This window comes from Anticarsia gemmatalis, chromosome 12 (genome assembly GCF_050436995.1).
Source record: "Anticarsia gemmatalis isolate Benzon Research Colony breed Stoneville strain chromosome 12, ilAntGemm2 primary, whole genome shotgun sequence".
Classification (NCBI taxonomy): domain Eukaryota; kingdom Metazoa; phylum Arthropoda; class Insecta; order Lepidoptera; family Erebidae; genus Anticarsia; species Anticarsia gemmatalis.
This window is the reverse complement of record NC_134756.1, coordinates 7,782,262-7,798,055: the sequence shown is the minus strand read 5'-3', so window position 1 is coordinate 7,798,055 and position 15,794 is coordinate 7,782,262.

Below are 15,794 nucleotides of genomic sequence, written 5' to 3'. Positions count from 1 at the left end.
TTGAAAGCACAAAACAAACAATAACTTTAGAATGTGATAGACTTCAAAGTTAATCTTAACGAAACTTCTCTTGAACGAAATTACAACTATGAAAGAAATGAATAAGTTTTTTAAAATAAATCATCATTTAATCTTAAATCTTGCAAGGCGCAGAAATATGTGCACCAGGTATTTTACTAAATACCTAGTGCACATATTTCTGCGCCTTGCAAGATTTTTGTGGAAATCCCTCGCGCTTTTCCGCACGATAAAAAGTTTGATAAAGTGTCGTCTGCTGCCTATATTATTTCGAATGAATGAACGTATTGAAATATCTTTAACAAATATGTAGTTATAGATAGTAGGTAGGTACATAAGTTTGTTTATTTTATTTAAAATCAATGATGTTAAAAAACAAAATTACCGCTGGCGATCTCATCTAACGATTAAACTTGACATAGTAATTCGTTTTGAAGGACACTTAAAATATTTCTGACACACCATACATTTATAAATATTGTAATTTTACGATGTCTGTACTTTTTTTTTTAATCTTTATTACGATGTCTGTACTTACATCATGTAAGCATTTATCAAATGTAAATGTATAATAATTGTCCATACATGTTCTTATAATGGCCATTTATCGTAGATTTGGTTGTCTTCATTGATGATGAGAATGAGTCATAACTAAATTAACTATAACAATTATCTGGCTATACCTACTTGAGATAAATTTACGTCATTATCTGAGACGGTCATGTTATTATAAACTTTGTTGATTGGTAGGTAAATAAAGCATTTAATTGAGTACCTACAAGTAACAAAATAAGCGTAATAAGTAGGCATATTCGATAAGCATTTGATGATAAAATAAGCAATAATTTATAAGCATAATTATATAGTGAGAGCTTGGAAATCGAATAAAATAATTATGGCGCAATCTTTCACCTCGTCAGATATCTTTATTCGAGGGATTAATAATGACACATAATGAAGAGAGATGCATATCTATCAAAAATATGTTTTTTCAATTCATTCTGACGATAAAAAGCCAGTCCTAATCGCCATTGATTATATAAAAGTTATTTCATAGAAGATTATAAAATATAACTATAAACCTACTTAGAATAGCGTTAGGAAAGATAGAGCTTTCTAGCAAGAATAATTATTTATCAGAAAATCGAAAATCTAAGATTTTACAAACATCATGTGGGATTTTACATTAACATTGATTTACTTATAATAACTTTTACAACACTTACCCCCGGTTTCTAAGGTACATTTAGCGGTAGTTTATCTATTAAATAGCGTTAAAACTCATATAAAAAAATCGCTATACGCTTAGGGTATCACTACTATTCCCTACTACTAGATAAGGATCGATTAGTTTCACGACTATCTTAAGACTAGAAGCTCCTCTATATATAAGGGCTATTCTTAGAAAAAACTTCGAATATAACTACTACTGAAGTTGTAATTTATACCAAATAGTTAGTTCTATTCGTGTTTAGATTAGTACCTATTTATTGCAGTTTGTTCCTAGATTAAGCTCTTATTGTTACCAATGGTAATTTATTTCTTACTTATAGTTATCTACAAAAGGTTCGTGGAAACAGCAAGCGTTGTCGATTGAAATCGCATTACATTATTTTAATTGTATTCTGCGTAGGAGTTATGTCTTTAATAATAGCCTTTTATGTTAAACTAGCTGACCCGCGCAACTTCGCTTGCGTCACATAAGAAAGAATGAAAAAAAAATCCCCGTTTTTGTAACATTTTTCGTTGCTACTCCGCTCTTAATGGCCGTAGCGTGATGTTATATAGCCTAAAGCCTTCCTCGATAAATGGTCTATCTAACACTGAAAGAATTTTTCAAATCGGACCAGTATTTCCTGAGATTAGCGCGTTCAAACAAACAAACAAACAAACAAACTCTTCAGCTTTATAATATTAGTATAGATTGACACAAAACTGATGTATAGATAGTGGACAATATCTTGCATCTAAATAATCTTTTAAATAAAAGTTCCATCGTTCATCCAGGCGTTTATTCCGACACAGGTTTCAAACATAACCTAAATTATAACTGACAACCTCTTCTTTTTTATCGTCGATAAATAAATAAATGAGATCAAATAGTATTTACACTGAAACAATAGGTAATGAAGAGTTTTCACAACTCTACGGCTTTTACAATTTTTCTTAAAGATCTATCGGGTAATAGTTGTATCCACTACGATATTGTTACAAATAGTGCATTATGCAAAATGCTTCGATTTTCCACGAATTATTTGCATCTTACCAATCCTTTGATTACTACGAATCATGTCTCAATTAAGTATCAGCCCAAAGGCAATATTAGTCATGGAGCTTACATCATTTTCTTAATGCAGGTACAAAAAATAAAAACAAACAGGAACTTGTCAAAGCTAGATCAACGACGATTGTTAGCTTCAAAACAGATTACGGTTCACTCAATTTAAATGTATATTAAACATACACATACATACATACTTTATATCACGACTGTTGTACTCGAAGGATTGGACGAAGTGTATGAAATAGACCCATGTTACGCCATGGACAATATTAGTCCCATTTAACAAGGGGCGAGCTTTATGCTATTTACCGGGTACGTTACCGAACTCCGGGCGACTATTGAGAATTATTCCAATAGCACTTTGTCCGATCCAGGAATCGTACCCGAGACCTTATGATGAACAGTCGGTTACACTAAAGACCGCGCCACAGAGGCTGTCAAATGTGTGTAAATTCGTTTAATATTTGTTTGTTTGTCGATATAAAGTACACTTACGTGTATTTACAAGTCATGCGTAAATTACATACAAGAAACTGCTTTAGAATATTTGTATGACCATCAAACAGCCATGGACCGATTATTCGATTAAGTACTTTTGTATGAACTTTCAATAATGCCCTTTGAGTATACGCGTCATCTGCTTTGGCAGGTAAACACCTTATAAATATTTAGTTGAATAACAAATTGTAAAATATTTTTGTAGTGGTAGAGTCGAGGAAAGGGCATCGGTATTTTGTTGGGTAGCTAGGTACTGCTTCAATGCAAAGGTAGGTAGTGACTTAAAAGTGCCTATTTGCGTATTTATCTATCTAAAATTATATGTACCTTTCATGTATTTGTAGGTTCGTTACAAATGAGTAATAATCACTCTGTGTTGACAAAATAATCTTGTTGCCAAGTCTATCGTAACGGGACTGTAAATCCAACGATATAAAATTGAGTTTATTCTAACCTATTTTATTAGAGCGAGTGTCATTGTCCTCAAAATTAGTCGCCACCCAGTTTTAAGAGAACGTGTCAGGCCACACCCTGGTGGAGCCGTTAAGATACCGTGAACATATCAACGTTATTGGATTGCTGGCACACTGAATAGTTTGACTTCTTAAGAAGCTAGTATGATCTTACAAGAAAAGAAACAGGCTTCTGAATTTCTAGAAAAAAAGTATTTTAGAGATAAGTACATCTAATTATTCTTACACAATAAAGATACGTATTTAAAGAAAAAATATTTATTTTGAAAAATAATATAAATGAACGGACTTAATCGCCTGTGTAAAATTTCTCCATATTTTTTGTTTTATCATCTAAGAAAGAAAGGGACAATACAGGAACAATAATGTAGCGGAGCGTTTCAGTGTCTTCACTCGTTAGGGGGAAGAATAAAGTAAGCGTAAGATATAAGGCATCTGCTGTGGGCAACATGTCCTTATGTAATCCAAGCATATTATTATTCAAAATAAATTATATCATTAGCTTTTTTACACTCAACGGTCATTCTATTAATAAATGCATACCTCATTCATTGAAATTGCAATCCACTATAATGTCAGTTTCTACCGTGGAATTCCTGAGCGACACACCTTTCATTACGCAGTCAGTACTAGCCCTAGGTTCTGTTCGAAAGTCTCTCGTCCTCTTGTGCCTACAACACGGCGGAACATTTTGTTGATTGAAAATTCTAATAGAGACTATGAGCTCACAGATCGTGGAATACATTAAGAACGCGTGAACTTTATGCAAAGCTTAACGTTCCGTTTAACGCGACAACTTAACTATTAAATTCATAATCACTATCCTGATTTTCAATTAAGCTTAATGTCTACCTTATCATAATGTTATTATCTAAGCAAATTGAATTTTGTCTAGTAGCTCGAGGCGTTAGTGTGAGCATGGTGTCCGGGGTTCGCTGTATATTTAGAAATGATGTCAGGCGGTCGTGCCGAGTATAACGAATAATATAATACAGTGGGGTTTTTCTGGATTAAAGTCTAAGTAGCTTAAATCACTTACTTAGTTAAACAAAAGACGCACAAGAATGTTTAACCATTATTTGAGTAACAAATGATTCAAAGAAATAAACGTGAATTAAAGAATTACGTCGCATGAATTGAATTAACTTTTGCGCTTTGGAACTAAGATACAAAAAGTCTTGCTTATAAGTCAAAGTTTTTTAATCAAGTGATGTGAAGGCGTTGATAAGAAAGAAAGGTGCCAAATCCGCTTGCAATTGCTCACAAAATATCTTATACCATTAAAATTGCACCATATTTCAGAAGATGCCTCAGTCAAAAGTTTCTAAGATACATATTATAATGTAGATTTGAAAAAAAAAATACATTCGACACACAACAGCGTATATATTTGTATTCTATAAGGAAATACATAGGACAGGTCTATGTATTATTTAGCACCTACCGGGAAGGCATTGTTGACTCATTTAAACAGAAAACATCTAGACAAGTTGTCTTTATATGTCAGCCAATCAACTTAAACGTTTCACTTCTTTAAATCTACTTCAATACTGATAACTTCTACAATATCAAAAGGTTAATATCATTTTCCTCGCCAATTGACTACTATTTTATTTACTTCGATGTTCAATAATGAGAGAAAAAAGACAATTTTTGTTTTTTGTAACCTTTGCGGATACCAAACGCGATGAAATCAGACTTAAAAATATAAATACAGCTATGAAATTGTAACTGTTTTGCGTGTGATCAGAATATTTGTGAAGAACTTTAAACGGTGATTTCCATGCCCACTTTTTTGGGGTCTAGTTAACCAATTTAGTGAATAATAAGGTTAGTTATTTTATTTTATCTGCTAGATCTAAAGATCTATTCGATAAAAGTAATTGAGTTTATTTCATCAAATGCAATCGGATTTGATGAAATGGTTCAGTGAGTTGCAGGATCCTAAAAAAGATGCCCAAGACTGCAATAACGTTCGTAGATCACTTTAAGATTGTTTTGTTGGCCGCAAATGCAACAAGATGTAATAAAATTGTTTAACATAATTATGAGACTTTTTTATAATTACGGTAAAGTTATAGTCCATTGAAACTAGTGCCGTTTCTGAAATAAATATCTACAGATTTAATTAATGTTTTTGTAAAAAGCAAAGTCGATTGGAATTTTAATATATTTTTTTACTCGGAAGGCTGACTTTTAATTAGCACACCTTGGCATTTTACCTAGATGTCCCTAGTTCAATATTTATTGGCAAATAAACAACACGGAAATTCTAAAAACGTATTGACGCGTCTTCTTAGCATAACGCCCGAAACATCAAACATCATTTGGTATGCTCAACTTATGCATAAGCTATGCGGGGAAGTAATAATTCATTCTATAATCGATCACTGATTCATTTTAACATTATTAATTACTGCACTGGCCATACATTTACTGCTTAATGAAATCCGCCTTCTGTCCATATTGGCACGTGACAGTTAAGCGCTAAAATGGCGACAAACAATACATAACACACGTTACACACAAAGAACGCTTTATCCTTGAAATAAAATTCCTGTGTTTACTAATTAATTCACAGAAAACATAATTTTCCCCCTAACAATGACCATAACAAAGAAAACCATGTTATAGAGAAACTGTATCATAATTTTTTGCACCATTTTTCCCGTGCACCTGTCACCGCTAATGATACATTTCCACCAAGTGAACTTACGCACTGAAATATGCACGTAAGTGTTATACACAGCTCACTTTCCATGTCATCTTCATTCGGTAACAGTTGTGACGTCACTAGTGACGTAGATCATCTGACGACAGCTGCGGTTAGTGATTCAGTGATGTACAATGTTCATGTCGATATCGAGTCGTATTCTCGCGGATTTATTGCGCAGTTGTCAGAGTGCATGACTCAAGGCATACACTGTAGTGTCGTAGTACCTAGATGTTCTATGTAATTGGTGTTAGAGTTAGTAATCACTTATGCCAATCTTGGACGGTCTGTGTAACGACAGTTCTCAAGTTTCAGGTGAGTCGATTTATCAGTTATCTGAATTAACATCTCAGAGGTCCCATTCACTGAATGCATGAGTAGGTTTATAATTTGCTCTCAAGTTGTTTGAAGGACTATTATGTTGATTTCACGTTTTATGGGCTCTTAACTTGCTTTTGTAGAGGACGTAATAAAAGTCAAAGCAGGTCTTTATTTCTAGCAAAGGACTTTAAAACTGTTTATTCTATGAAATATCTAAAATTGTACAAATTAAAGCCTTAAATTAAATCCAATAGATTTATCACAAATACATAATAATTACATTTTTTTTACCTAGTCATACATGGCTTACTCATAGTTTAATTTGTAGGAGAAACCAAATGGTTAAACAAGGACTTAATAGAGATTTTAACGAGTTAAGCATCAAATCGCATGTCATCTTCGTTTATAAAGTTTATTGTAAACTATTGCGACGTTTCGCGTCTTGTATTACATCGTTAGTCGCCAATTGAAGCTTTTTATAAATAAGAAAGGGTTACTGATAATATTTTACTGATTTTACAGTAAGGTATAATGTTTCAAGGTACTATTATAATGATACGACTCTGTGCGTAGCGGGGGTCTACGATGAAAATACTCTGTACGATTAAAGTTATTGTTGTTCGAATGATTGCAGAATAGTGTAAACAAATCTTGAGTTTGACTTTACAATATGTAATTTTAATTTAAAATTAGTCGACTGTTATTAAATTTATTCTCAAAATTCAATGTTCACTGATGTTAAGAGAAGTGTTCTATAGTGTGTCACGTAATTTTAGCTTTGTGTTATTCGATTCGTGTATTAAATTTGCACGTTTTCAGGTAAAAACTTTTTCGAAGTTTCTAGAAAATAGAATCTTCTATTTGAGTCACGACCACCTATCGATAAATTGCATTCAGCACCGTCCAATCCCTATGACACGCGAATCATCGAATCAATTACGAAGCATTACATCATCGAAGGATTGAGTCATGGTCACGACCTGTTCAGCTTGATCCTTTTGTCCGTGGGTTGGGTCCTTAGTCACAATATGCCTACATCAACTACAAGTACTACCGAGTACCAACCGCTGTGTTGTAAACAATCGTTTGGTTACACTTTACGCACTTACATTGCGATAAATAATGGTAATTGTAAAGTTGAACTGCATTTGTGCTGGCGACATAATCTGCCTCTACAATTTCGAGGGATAATGTGTTGTGCACGACCTACAGCTGCGCTGAACGTTTAAACATACCTTACACTGTATTGAAGCAGATAAATTATATCCACAATCGGTTCAATCAATAATATTACTAATAAGCTTGTGTCAATATATATCTAATACGCGTAAACAGTTTTCAACAAGAACACATTTTCATTTTTATCGACTTTGCCCCATCCCTATGACTGAAAGATCATGATTACGCTACTACTGAGAAAAATCCATTTCTTCGATTCGTTTCCTGTTTAGTGCATCAATCTAAAATGTCTGACCACTTTGTTCTAGAACTATAAAACATATGTTTTTTTATAGATGATGATTATTTATTTTAGATAGATGTATGGCGATTTTAAAGTTACGCAGTGTAAATGTTACACAACTGTATGTAATATGGAGCGATATCCGCGTTTTTACACAAACTGGGATAGATCAATACGGAAGGTAAATACTATTTTACATACACCTTACACGTATGTGATTAATTTTATAGACAGTTAACGAGTTAATACGGATCTTCATGCATATAAACGATAGAAGATGTACGACAGATTTATTATAATTCATTCATTATTAATTATCTGTGTGGTTATATGTTATTCCGGTTAATTTACATTATTACTTTTAATGACCGTATATGTTCAATACATACCAATACGCATTTAGATATAGTAATTACCGATCATCTATTACTTGAATAATTGCGTACTAATGCTCTATTATTAGCATCTAGCTTTGCAGAAACTTATATTAGAACATAAATTTACATATATTTTCATTATATTCAACGGGTCGATACCGCCCGAGTTCCTATGGTGGGCACTGAAGTCTTTTGTGGGAGGTGGTAGCGCGTCCAAAGGCAAAGAATAAAATTAAATATCAGAATGATATAAAATTAGTATACCTTTTGTTTTATTCCCTTGTAATGGGAAATTAATAAAAGGTTGAAAAGCAATGGGATAGATTTAATAAAATTTAAGGCGACTTCGATATCAAACGAAAAGCATAAAAGATAGCGTCTCTAAATATCTACCGATCGATGAACAGAGTTAAATAGGGCGAGAATAACTGATAACTAATTGACTTTAAACTAAAAAACTAAAAACGGAGATTTCCCGATGTTTGTTTAAAAAACATGAAAATTGTTCTAGTCATTGTAAGTATGATAATAAATAATGTTGTCTGAAGCTTGTAAATCTTCAAGTGAAGTCTATCAAAGTTACTCATCAAGTACATTTACATATGTTACTAGTATTTATGGAACTGTCGCTATTAATAAATATTACATCATAGTTATAATCTCGTGTATTTGTTCGCAAATTTTAATAACTAATCTACGCGTTAATGATATCATTTGTTTATGAATTACAAAAGGTCAGATAGAAAAAAATACGGAACATAAGATTGAGATCATTTGGTGACGTATTTTTGTTGAATTTTTAATTTTCTAAAACTTCATTAAGTATCAAGTTAGTAAGTTCCAGGTTTTACCTGTTGATTTCTGAAAGTTTCCTCTATATTTTATTACACGAACGGCTTACGTGTATGTATGTACAACTCGAATGCGTAATATCTTTACATTCCCAACTAGCACACAAGCGCTATAACAAGCTGCACAATGGCCGGTTAAAGGATTTTTATAATGCCTTAGGCTCCTTAGTAAGAAGTATAGTGGTTCTATAAGCGGCTACAGATCTCTTGTAGCGTCAAATAGGCCCATACTGTCCAGCTTATAGCTCGACATTGGATCTACAGTGGTCGTAAATAGTAATTATAATAGTACGTAGTATAGTAGTAATACAGGAGCGCTAAAATAAGATGAAGGTGGTATAATCGCGCTACAAGAGCTTTTTCGCAGCTTCGTGGCGCTTACCAGCTGTTGTACAGAGGTGGTTAGCGCCACGAGCGTTCGAAAAAGCTCTTGCAGCGCGATTATACCACCTTTACCTTATTTTAGCGCTACTGTGTAACGGTTATAAATGCTAACGCTCTAAATTAGTAATATAGTCGGTTTATTATGGTGTAAACTAAATATATTTTTTTAAAATGAATCATCAGTGACAAATGAGGAGACATTTTATTTTTACGGATTGGATTATTAAAATAACAAGTAGTCTATCGCTTTTATTTCTTTGTGTACGTGATATGAAAGTGCGAGTTCCAGTTTGCTGTCAATATATATGTATATTATCGTCAATATTTTCATGCGCCCTCAAAATATTCAGTTTTAAGTGCAAAAATTATATAGATATGTGGATTTGGAAATTGTATTTTGAACATAAATAAGACTTTGAGGGTTACAGATAATTTAATTAGGGTTATAGGTAATAAAAAATGATTTTAATTATGTTAACGTTACCAGGCTATAGATTTATATGATCTTCAAAAGATCGTAATAACCTCAAAAAATATGTTTACCAAATGCTATAATGGCGTCTCGATCAAGTCGATCAAGCAGCTCTCAGAGTTGGTTACATCTGCTCTAGCGCCTTAAGCTGTACAAAGGCTCTAGTGTTTGCTGTTGTAGACCTCAAGGTTTTGCAGTTGTGGCATAGGAGTGCTTCAATATAACTGTTTTGGTCGCACACCAGCATTTTACTCGTACTTTTAGGGGTCAGTCGTCAGTTTTATTTTATTTTATTTTATTTTTTTTATTTTTTTTTTATTTTATTTCATTTCATTTCATTTCATTTCATTTCATTTCATTTCATTTCATTTCATTTCATTTCATTTCATTTCATTTCATTTCATTTCATTTCATTTCATTTCATTTCATTTCATTTCATTTCATTTCATTTCATTTCATTTCATTTCATTTCATTTCATTTCATTTCATTTCATTTCATTTCATTTCATTTCATTTCATTTCATTTCATTTCATTTCATTTCATTTCATTTCATTTCATTTCATTTCATTTCATTTCATTTCATTTCATTTCATTTCATTTCATTTCATTTCATTTCATTTCATTTCATTTCATTTCATTTCATTTCATTTCATTTCATTTCATTTCATTTCATTTCATTTCATTTCATTTCATTTCATTTCATTTCATTTCATTTCATTTCATTTCATTTCATTTCATTTCATTTCATTTCATTTCATTTCATTTCATTTCATTTCATTTCATTTCATTTCATTTCATTTCATTTCATTTCATTTCATTTCATTTCATTTCATTTCATTTCATTTCATTTCATTTCATTTCATTTCATTTCATTTCATTTCATTTCATTTCATTTCATTTCATTTCATTTCATTTCATTTCATTTCATTTCATTTCATTTCATTTCATTTCATTTCATTTCATTTCATTTCATTTCATTTCATTTCATTTCATTTCATTTCATTTCATTTCATTTCATTTCATTTCATTTCATTTCATTTCATTTCATTTCATTTCATTTCATTTCATTTCATTTCATTTCATTTCATTTCATTTCATTTCATTTCATTTCATTTCATTTCATTTCATTTCATTTCATTTCATTTCATTTCATTTCATTTCATTTCATTTCATTTCATTTCATTTCATTTCATTTCATTTCATTTCATTTCATTTCATTTCATTTCATTTCATTTCATTTCATTTCATTTCATTTCATTTCATTTCATTTCATTTCATTTCATTTCATTTCATTTCATTTCATTTCATTTCATTTCATTTCATTTCATTTCATTTCATTTCATTTCATTTCATTTCATTTCATTTCATTTCATTTCATTTCATTTCATTTCATTTCATTTCATTTCATTTTATTTTATTTTATTTTATTTTATTTTATTTTATTTTTTAAAAACAGTTGACAGGTGCTTAACATAATTCTGTAATCCCCATGGCTGTAAAAATGTTTCGAATGATACCTTATACATCTATTTGCCGTACAGAAGCCATATAAATATCTGATATAACGCTCAAGGCGCTATTAAAGACCTACGCAACTCTTTTATAGATGAGTAATACACTAGCCCTAAAAAAATCTGTTATAGAACCTAAGGCATTACAAAAAGCTTATTTACGCTCTTGAGCGCTATAAGCGCAACGCATAACTCCGTTTAAACTCCTTTATCTCCTAAAGTCCCCTTATACAGTTAACGGTGTTATAGAAGATTCCATTAACTCAGTTATACTTCCCTAGGCTGTCTAGCGATGCAATTACATGCTCATATATCACTATAAGTCATTAGTTTCCTACTAAACGGCTACTGTCCCACCTAGCTGTTAAAGGGTTTTTTAAATAGCTAGTATACAACTTATAGAGAATTGTACAGCATTTGAACGACTCTTATGCAACTATCAGGCTGTATAACGACTGTATAAGCAGCTTGTGTGCTAGTTGGGTTTGCCTTAATACATTTGTAGTATTACGTCTCATTTAAAAAAAAAGTAGAGTTCTAAGTCTCATTCAAAGTTTTTTTGACGAATGATCATTTCAGCTAAGAATAACGTAAAGTTAAATTTAGATTTTTATAATACCTATGTACTTAATTAAAGCTTATATTTTTATTTTTTTAAGCACTTAGTTATTTAAGATACTATTAGACAGTATTATCTATGTGTGGGGCGTGGCATAGTTTGTAATTTGCCTTATTATTGCGTTAAACTAATTTCCGAGCTCATGGCCATTTTGACATTTAACAGCTTATAATATACGATCTTTTTCTAATCATGCCATAAATATATTAAAACAGATCCGAAAAAAACTTAAGCTTTATAACAATTTTACAATGTTTATTTATGACTATAGAGGTTTCGAAATATAAACGGCTTATAGGATTACAATCAATGCGTACAAACACATACGTTTAAAGCTTGTTCGAGCCATGCCTTCGAACTAATGTGTCGTCTTTTCATTCACTTTTAAATGCCAAGGCTTGTCGTTGAAAAATCGACAAGGTAACGTTACTGAAAGTAAAAGCTTAGTTCCTTAGTTCGTGCCGATTCATTCGTTGATTGCTGTAGGTATCTATACTAATATTATAAAGCTGAAGAGTTTGTTTGTTTGAACGCGCTATCCTCAGGAACTACTGAAACGATTAAAATATTTTTCAGTGTTAGATAGCCCATTTAATGAGGAAGGCTATAGGCTATATATATATATCATCACGCTACGACCAATAGAAGCAGAATCCCAGTAAAAAATGTTACAAAAACGGGGAAATATTTCACCTATTCTCTAATGTAACGCAAGCGAAGTTGCGCGGGTCAGCTAGTATGTTATATGTGGGAACTGGGAACAGTTTAACTGAGAAATTCACAGAACTAAATTATCTGTAGTCTAGGCGAGTATAAGATTTACTGCTAGGTGTTCTTACTTCCGTGTTACCTGAATATATTAATTAAAATATTTATGAACGAGTTTCGTTGTTTTATTTTCTTTAAATATTATTATAATAAGCGCATAATTATCTGTAATCATTGCTACCTGTGAGCCGAACAAAAAGTGGATAAGTACAAAAAATTGGGAAAAGGCTGCAGGTCTACAAAATGTCAGAGATTGGATCAAGTCTTGTAGTTTTACTAAACGCATATTGGATGACTTCAACACCTTTTGAAAGAAAAAACAAATTAACAACCTTAACAAACTGGGCGTTACGGTTCTTAGAAAATATCGACAGGTCAGGTTAGGCTTGCTTCACACATATTCGGTTTGGCATAATATATCGAACAACAAAACCGACTCGGCTCTCTTGTTCGGCTTGTGCCGATCGGGTTCATCTACTACACTTACATATGTGTGCGGTATTGTCGCCCGGCTAGGCTGATTAATGCCGAACCGAATATGTGTGTAGCAAGCCTAACATGCGTATAATATTGAAGGCTGATCCTTACACAGTAGATTAGACGATTTTATATCTATTTCACAAAATTTCAAATAATAATCTTTCCTTTTGTAGCAAAACTTGCATAAACAATTGAATACTAGGTATAAATACTAAACTGAAACATATTAGGTCAGGGAGAAAGTCCTTTTGCATTATAGTATGTATGAACTTGTAATGAAATCTTTTCTCCACACAAAAAGTTCGATATTTGGGTACCTCATGAGCTCACTGAAAGAAAACTAATGAACCGTGTACTCATTGGTGATTCTTGAAGCCAAAGAGATTTTATTACAAGTTCATACATATTTTAATGCGAAAAGACTTTTTCCCCGACCTAATATGATATCTACAATGATATCGCGTGACTTTAAGCTAGTACCAGATATCGTCGCTACAAAAGAGTGGTATACCTCTTATCAGCTAAACAGGTGACTACTAAACTAATCCTTCAGCGGATAAACATTCACATCTGAATGGGACAACTAGTAAATGTATTAGTTATCTAATCTCATAGGCTACTTGTCTCGCTGAATCAATCGTGATAGCTTGAATGTCGGTATCACTTAGAATTGCATAAATATATCGGTAGAGACTGCATTCCGAGGTAGGCAAGCTTTTCTACCCCGCTCTCGTATAGGTAGGTTTATGTTACGAGCCATTTATATGAATGACGTAATGAAACAACAAATAATTATTAACGTTAAGTAATAGTTTGTTGTTATTTATTAATATTTATTCAATATTTTAATTCAAGTCTTCGTAACGAGCTAATTTAAAGTATGATGGGGCTGAAATATTACCTTATTTAATTTAATAACTCACTTAAAGTACTGTAGAGTGATTTTGTAGTCAGTACTATTGAATATCGAGGGTTTGACATTTAAAATGTATTGTAAAAATTGTTCATACGGCGCCAGTCAGAGGCACTGATCACATTTTCAAATAACGATTTGACACTTTAGTCGATAGCTAGTCGGTAGTTTTAAGCGGTAGATTCGTGCTACTACTTACCAAAATGAGTGTACCCTATTGCTTCTTTAAGCACGAGTACAAAATACGCAAATTTTGTTTTTAGAGGAAATTTTCATGATAAGAACCCGAAGGTAACCAGGAGTCCACTCTTACGTTCCCATTCCCTTGAGCCCAATAATTCCATGAACCTTTAACGAAATTGATAACTGGTCGCACTGCTTGAGGATCAACAATGTGGCCTATTTGTCTGACTGAATAAGTATGCAACAAACATAATAAAATAAATCGAAACAACCTCCGTAAAACGTATCGTACCAATGCAAAGAAGACACAGATTGCATAAATAAATGCCTTTAATGTCTATTGCAATCACATTACTATAAACTACTGGGTATTTATGCGTATGTAATGAAACTACTTCTATAATGTGTTTTACAAGTAATGTATTCAGGTTAAACGTATGCCATCAAAAACATTCTGTAAAAACCTCAAGTCTCGCCGTAAAAAGTGGTGAGATCTATATAATACCAAGTCGATTAATCTATTTAGTCTCTACTTAAAGGACCTTCTGTCTTAAGTTATTACGTATGTTATTATCATGCCAATTTAAAAAAAAATACCTTTAAAACAAATAGACCGACCTGGCCATCGCATGATTTGATTATTAGTATGTATCACACTACACAGCACGACGAGAAGTTAATGCTCCTGAAATCTTAAAGGCGAATTTGTGTTTTCTTGCGATGACCAAGTCGATCTATTTGTTTTAAAGGTATATTTTTTTTTAATTGGCATGATAATAACATACGTAATAACTTAAGACAGAAGGTCCTTTAAGTAGAGACTAAATAGATTAATCGACTTGGTATTATATAGATCTCACCACTTTTTACGGCGAGACTTGAGGTTTTTACAGAATGTTTTTGATGGCATCTCACTTCTTTTTGTAGAGCGAACATAAGTCCAATTTGTATGGAAAGACATTTTTTTTTCATAATTCAACATATTTTCCTATGGGAATGTTGTTCAGTTTCATGGGCTAAACACTCTTACCCACCCTATACCCCCTCCCGTTATGCCTCATATAGTAGGTGCCTATTTACACCTATTTATTTTATTTTCTACAGTAATAATAATTCATTAACTGCAAATGTAACCTTGTAATCTTATACATTTATATGGGATTACAAAGTTATTGTTGCAGTTGGTGGATTTAGAAAACTGGACCGAAATTAGAAAATATTAAATTTTTCCCATGATTAAGACACTAAACCCTATTTGTATTCTAAATTTTAAGCTTCTTAGTCTGCTAGAAGTACCTTAGACTTTTGATGATCGGTGAGTCAGTGAGTCAGTGAGTCAGTGAGTCAGTGAATCAGTGAGTGACAAAATTCAAAATTTTAACAAGTTGTCATTCTTAAACTACTGGTTCAAATTGACTGAAATTTTAAATATATCGTGTTTATACAAGGACTGATTAGTTGCTGAA